This window comes from Triticum dicoccoides, chromosome 6A (genome assembly GCF_002162155.2).
Source record: "Triticum dicoccoides isolate Atlit2015 ecotype Zavitan chromosome 6A, WEW_v2.0, whole genome shotgun sequence".
Classification (NCBI taxonomy): Eukaryota; Viridiplantae; Streptophyta; class Magnoliopsida; order Poales; family Poaceae; genus Triticum; species Triticum dicoccoides.
Window position 1 is genome coordinate 466,032,225 of NC_041390.1, and position 7,871 is coordinate 466,040,095.

A 7,871-nucleotide genomic window follows, 5' to 3' on the forward strand; every position below is an offset into this window, starting at 1 on the left:
GAACTTTTGGTCCAAGTGATTTCCCTTTGACGCCTTTCTAGTTTTCTCCTGCATCGTCAAGATTGGGCTGAATTCCTTTAATGATGTATGCATTTCTGGTGGGATATGGATTTGTGGAACATGGTTCCATGGGAACTCCTTATGAATAGTAAATTTGAAAATAATACTAGAAAAGGTTAAAAAAACTGATATTTTTTTGGGTAATATACATGGTCAACTAGTATACTCGCATATGAAGTTTCACGAAGAAATAATATCCGTGGTATTTTGAGGAAAATGACAAAATTGAATTGTATTTTGAAAACACTTTTTCAAGGAGTAGCAAGGTTGGATTGTAGTTTCTTCACTACCGAATAGTAAGGTAGTACCTTGCTTGTCATTCCTTCATGAAGCATCATACATAAGTAGAATGGTCGACCAAGTTTGACATTAAAAAAATTCTGATTTTTAGTTAGTTCTCTAGTATTGAAAAATTTAATGTTCATACGGGTACACATGGAAACATATTCACGGACAGGGATTCAGTGACATGCCCACAGCATGTCACCGCGTAACATGGCCATTGTCACCATACTGTTCACCGGTGACATGCTCTCAATCCCATATTCACCTGTCTATTTTCGTTTCCACTGTTCCAAATAGCCCAAAGCAAAGAAGCATTCCTTGCTGACGGAACCATTGCAGATTAGGTAGGAGCGTGTCCAGGAAGGGCAGCGGTGTTGCTAACATGCTTTGGCAAATTTGCAGTGGAAGAAAACAACGCATTCGGTTGTTACATGCAACTAATTAATCGTTCATTAACCCACGTGAATCGTCGGTTAATTATGTTCGTATGCCAGCTTTCCTGGTTGCAGCTTCAGCGTTGATTCAACGAGAAACTTGCCGCCACTTTGAATCTTTTGGTCGATCAGCAGAGCTTTTTCAGGTGGGGCAGACATTATTGCAGCGATTGTTCCGCGAACAGGATAGCACTGATTGTACCTTTTGTTCCCTGTGATTGCTCGTTAGATATCCTTTTCATTGCACAGAAGGCCACTCGTTTCAGTCTTCTGAAACGCACACGTATGTGCGCCTAGTCTATTCTTGAATCATCACCTCGTTTCTTTCTTGGTATATATCTAGGTTACTTGTTCTGAACGCGTATCTCTACCAACCCTCTATTTTCTTTGACCACCCAACCCGCCTGATGGGTGACGAGGTAAACATATAGACAACTTTTTTAGAAGGACAAGGTCATATATTAAAATCGGGAATGGTCAGATTTTTAAGCATAGTAAATAAAACTTTTTATGGCAAAATATGTTAATGAGAGGATAGCAATTTCTTTTAGCAAGTATGGTGATTCCTGCAAAAAAAAACATGGCGAGGATTTGCCATGCTTGCTAAAGGAAATTGCCCCCTCTCGGTTGTATAATTTGTCATGCTAAAAAATCCGACGTTCAATTCGTAGTGAAATACAACCATTACGAGATGAAAATTCAAAGTTATTTCAAGCTAAAGCCACCAACAATATAGACACAATAAGATATATGTTCTGAAAGATGATTCCGGTACTGAATTTCATGACCACCAGCCTAAAGTTGCTCTGCTCTCGAGAGCTTTCAAAGATAAACTTGGCACTTCAATGGAAACATCCTCCCTATTGGGTCTGAACCCTCTAATTCCAATGTGTGATGATCTTTACTGTCATGAAGTCCCCTTTTTCGAAAATGAGATTGATGAGGTTATTAGGCTAATGCAGGTGGACAAGGCTTCTGGCCTGATGGATTTAATGGTGCATTCATTAAAGCTTGCTGAAGCATTATTTGTGTGGATTTATACAGACTCTTTGAAGATTTTTACCATGGTAGGGTTTACTTGCATAGTATCATTGCATCATATATTACCCTGATTCAAAGGAAGACACCCTTATGACTGCTAGTGACTTCAGACCTATATCTTTTCTTGCACCATCAAGATTATTACTTTCTGGCCAATCGGTTCCAGGCTGTCATTCTTAAGCTGGTTCATATTAATTAGTATGGCTTTATCAAAAGAAGGACCACTCAGGACTGGCTTGACTGGGCATTTGAATATCTTCATCTATGTCATCATTCCAAGAAGCAAATTCTAGTACTAAGGTTAGACTTTTAAAATGCATTTGATCTGACTGAGCGCAATATCATTTTGGATATTTCGGAGCAAAAGGTTTTGGAATAGATGGATGTTATGGATGCAAATGATCTTCTCTTCTCGCACCTCCTCTTTCCTACTTAATGGCATCCCTCAAAAGCAGTTCCAATGTAAAAGAGATGCCGGGCAAGGTGATCCATTGTCCCCACTTCTCTTTGTTCTGGCTTCCAACCTCCTTTAGACATTTTTGATGAAGTCATGCACACAAATATCACTCAAGCTCCATTGCAAGTTCATTCATGCCCTCATTTCCCATTTATTAGTATGTTGATGATACTATGTGATCCTCCCTGCTGAAGAGCCTCAACTATGCCAAATCAAGAATCTGTTATTACACTTTGAAGCTCATACTGGTTTAAAACTCAACTACAATAGGTTTGTATTGGTTCTAATTAATTTACTTGCCAAAATACTAGTCAAATTGACATCAATTTTGGGATGCCAATAGGGCTCATTCCCTTCACCTATCTTGACTTACCTATGGGACATCTAAACCAAAATTGAAGATCTAAGACAAAACATAATGCAGAGGATTGAGAGAAGGCTATCTCGGTGATCTACAATGCTTTCATATGATGGAAGAATTATTTCGATCAAATCAATTTTCTCTTCTCTGCCCACCTTCTTCATGCGCACTCTTGTATTGTCTATGACAGTAGTCAATAAAATTAATAAATATTTAAGACATTCCCTTTGGAGAAATTTTGGATGGAGGATAAGGGTCCTACTCTGATTGCATGGGAAAGGGTTTCCAGGCCAAAGAATCAATGTGGTTTAGGTATCCTGGATGTCACCACCCACAAAAATTCTCTCCTCCTCAAGTATCTGCATAAGTTCTTTAATAAATAAGAACATCCTTGGATGAAGCTGATATGAGAAAAATACTATAGCTTTGGGCAACTCTTGACAAACTGGAAGGCTCATGTTGGTGGAAAATCATTCTAGAACTCTTGCCTTGTTTTAAAGCACCTGCTACTACTGCTCTCTACACAGTTGTTGGGATTTTCTGAAGAGGAAGGGTGAGGTAGTATAGTAGCAGATAGTATTTCCCTCAGTTAAGAACCATTATCAAACCAGAACGAGACGACACACAAATCAAAGTGCAACTATCCCAGGGTGGTTTTGGTAATTCCTAACAACATATAGCTCATTGAGCTAACATTATTCCAAGATTAATATTTCAGAAAAAGCTCAATGAATGGCATGGCATGGATGAGGAAAATGGATCCCTCAAAATTCTAAGGACAAAAAGTTTGGCTCAAGCTTCAAAATCAAGACTCTACATTTTATATTTTAGTGATCCAAGATCACATTGAGTCTATAGGAAAAGCCAATACTATCAAGGAGGGATGAGGTGTTGCTTAATGGCTTGCTTGCTCAAAGTGCTTAGTGATATGCTCCAAAATCCTCAACTACTCTCCCACATCCACATATGACCTAAACCAAAAGTCAAACTCGGCCCCGCCGATTCTTTCTATCCGACGCCACTGAGTTTCAAATGTCATAGCCACTGCCACAAACCCTAGGCAAATCGGTCTCACCGATAGGGATCTCGGTCTCACCGAGATGGGGTTGTAATCTCTCTATTTCCCTTCGTAATGTTTCGGTCTTACCGAGATGAGCGATCGGTCCCACCGAGATTGCAATGTAAACTCTCTGTTTCCCTTTTGTAATATTTCGGTCTCACCGAGATGAGCGAATCGGTCCCATCGAGTTTACCTGACCAACTCTCTGGTTAGCTTATAACCAAAATCGGTCCCACCGAGTTTGTGTAATCGGTCACACCGAGATTACGTTATGCCCTAACCCTAACCATATCGGTCCTACCGAGTTGCATCTTAGTCCCACCGAAAATCCTAACGGTCACTAGGTTTGTTGAATCGGTCCGACCGAGATTAACCATTCGGTCCCACCGAGTTTGGCAAATTGTGTGTAACAGTTAGATTCTGTGTGGAGGCTATATATACCCCTCCACCCACTCTTCATTCATGGAGAGAGCCATCAGAACATACCTACACTTCCAACACATATTTTCTGAGAGAGAACCACCTACACTTATGTTGAGGTCAAGATATTCCATTCCAACCATATGAATCTTGATCTCTAGCCTTCCCCAAGTTGCTTTCCACTCAAATCCTTTTTCCACCAAATCCAAATCCTGTGAGAGAGAGTTGAGTGTTGGGGAGACTATCATTTGAAGCACAAGAGCAAGGAGTTCATCATCAACACACCATTTGTTACTTCTTGGAGAGTGGTGTCTCCTAGATTGGCTAGGTGTCACTTGGGAGCCTCCGACAAGATTGTGGAGTTGAACCAAGGAGTTTGTAAGGGCAAGGAGATCGCCTACTTCGTGAAGATCTACCGCTAGTGAGGCAAGTCCTTCGTGGGCGACGACCGTGATGGAATAGACAAGGTTGCTTCTTCGTGGACCCTTCGTGGGTGGAGCCCTCCGTGGACTCGCGCAATCGTTACCCTCCGTGGGTTGAAGTCTCCATCAACGTGGATGTACGATAGCACCACCTATCGAAACCACGACAAAAACATCCGTGTCTCCAATTGCGTTTGAATCCTCCAAACCCTTCCCTTTACATTCTTGCAAGTTGCATGCTTTACTTTCCGCTGCTCATATACTCTTTTGCATGCTTGCTTGAATTGTGTGGAGATTGCTTGACTTGTGCTAAGATAGCTAAAATATGCCAAGAACTAAAATTGGGAAAAGGCTACATTTTTATTTGGTCAAGTAGTCTAATCATCCCCCCCCTCTAGACATACTTTCGATCCTACAAGTGATATCAGAGCTTTGGTCTCCATTTGCTTTGATTTCCATAGCTTTTGGTGGTCATAGCCTTGGTTTCACAACCTAGGAGAGTATGGCGTCTAGCGAGGGAAATTATCACCGTAGAGGTCTTACTTTGATGGTACTAATTTTGCTAGTTGGAAGCATAAGATGAAAATGCATATTCTTGGACATAACCCCGCCGTTTGGGCTATTGTGTGTATTTTCTTGCAAGGTGAATTCTTTGATGGGAAAGAACCGAACCGTGAAGCTACCGCGGAAGAGTTGAAGATGCTGCAATACAACGCTCAAGCTTGTGATATCCTCTTCAACGGATTGTGCTCCGAAGAATTCAACAAAATCAGCCGTCTTAAGAATGCAAAGGAAATTTGGGATACTTTGATTGATATGCACGAAGGTACCGACTCCGTCAAGGAATCCAAATTGGATGTGCTTCAAAGTCAACTTGACAAGTTCAAAATGAAGGATGGTGAAGGTGTCGCTGAAATGTACTCTAGGCTTGCTCTTATCACAAATGAGATTGCCGGCTTAGGGAGTGAAGAGATGACTGATAGATTCATCATCAAGAAGATCCTAAGAGCCTTGGATGGAAAATATAATACCGTGTGCACATTGATCCAAATAATGCCAAATTACAAAGATCTCAAGCCAGCGGAAGTCACCGGAAGAATTGTTGCTCATGAGATGTCACTCAAGGATAAAGAGGAACTTCACAACAAATCAAGTGGTGCTTACAAAGCCTCATGTGAAGCCCCCACATCATCGAGTGAGAAAAAAACCTTCAATGAAGAATTGAGCTTAATGGTGAAGAACTTCAACAAGTTCTACAAGAGCAGAAGCAAAGAGAGAAGCTCCAAGTCAAGGTCCTACAATGACAAAAGATCTTCTAGTCGAGAGCGAAACTGCTACAATTGTGGAAGGCCCGGACACTATTCCAATGAGTGTACGGCCCCCTACAAGAGAAGAGAAGATTCTCCCAAGAGAAGAAGTAGAAGAGAAGAATCACCATCTATAGAAAGAAGGAGTAGAGATGATCGTTATGAACGAAGACCCTCACGGAGAAACAAGGATTCGGAAAGAAAGGACAAGTCATCAAGGAGCTACACAAAACGAAGACATCAAGCTCATGTTGGTGAATGGGTATCCGGCTCCGATCCGACAACCACTCCGAGAGAAGCTATCACTCCGACTCCAAATATACTCAAGATGAAGGTGTTGCCGGTCTAGCACTTGTGACAACCAACTCCTACGACATATTTGACTCACCAAATGAAGGAGTTGGAACATGCTTCATGGCTAAAGGCCCAAAGGTATCACACCCTGAGTATGTTGATTTCAATAGTGATGAAGATGACTTGTTAGGTGATGATGATTTACTTGTTGACAACTCTAGTGATGAATACTATGATGAAACGTCAATTAATCATGCTAATCAAGATAAAACGAATGACAATGATAAGGAGAAGATTGAGTCTCTAACTAAAGAACTAAACACTCTTAAGTTAGCTCATGAAACTATCTTAGGAGATCATCAAGAACTTTTAAGGACTCATGAGAAATTACGCTTTGAAAAGCTCAACCTTGAGCAAGAGCATGAGTTCTTAAAAGCAATCAATGATGATCTTCGTAAGAAAAGTTCTTCTTACATTGCCAAGCGTTTACTCTTATCCACTTACATGCCTCAAGTCAAGTCTAGTAACAAGAACAAGAAAGATTCTTCCTCTAGTAGTAACAATAATCATGCTAAATCCAATATTGTTGCTTCTAGTAGTTCTCTTGATTCCACTAATGATTCTCTTAGCCAAGTTACACTTGAGCAAGAAAATAGCTTATTGAAGGGAACTATAGAGAAAGGTGTTTACAAGAGCCTTGCCGGAAGTAAGCAATTCGAGGAAATTGTACACATGCAAGGAAGGCACCGGAAGAATCAAGGTGTTGGTTTTGAACGAAAGTTCAATGCCAATGGAGTTGAGTGGGAAGAAGATCAATACCCCAAGACGAAGTTTGTTCCTCAACAAGAGAAGTATGATCCTACTTCTCTCAAAGGGACACAAGCTCAAGATGATCTTCCACCACAAGACCACAAGCAAAAAGGCAAGGACAAGCTTCAAGAGGAAATTGATGCATTTGAAAAAGCTCCTAAGGCCTTGGTCAAGTGGGTTACCAAGACTACTTCAAGTTCCACTTCATCAAGTACAACTACAACACCGAGGATTCCCATTAAGATGGTGTGGATCCCGAAGAAAGAGAACTAGAGAGTTCTTGAGGGTGACTCCGCCAACATACTTCACTCTTATCATCTTGGCAAGAACAAGTGCAATCAACTTCCACATCTTGCACTAGTTCAAGGAATCACAAACCCTCTTGTTGGTAAGACAAGGGACAAGGTAACCTAAAAGCTTTCATAGACATCATCTTGTGTGTGCATCACTCTATGTCTATGGATATCCTTGTTTGTTCCTTGTGGGACTAACCTATGTAGGTATTGAAAGTGCAACTCACTCCAATGGATAGCTTCAAATGATCTACATCAATATTGAGTATCCACATCTTCAACATATACATGAAGTCATCATCGACAAAACCCAAGGTTAGTTCATCCCTCTTAGGGGGGATCTCACATCTAGGGGGAGCTTTACTCTAAGAATTGAGCTAAAGCAACTCTAATAGTGTGAACACAACAATGCTTTATGTAAAACTGGTAACCCCACTTGTGCTTAAACGATGAGTATGACCTATGATCAAATGTTATCATTTGACTCCTAAGTCAATATACTCATATATAGATGACCTAGTCATCGCCAATTGTTTGATAGATGCTAGAATTGGTTGTGCATGCTTTGCCACATATTTCAATTGCCATTTTATTGTGTGAGCATGTTGATTGCATATTTTATGCATT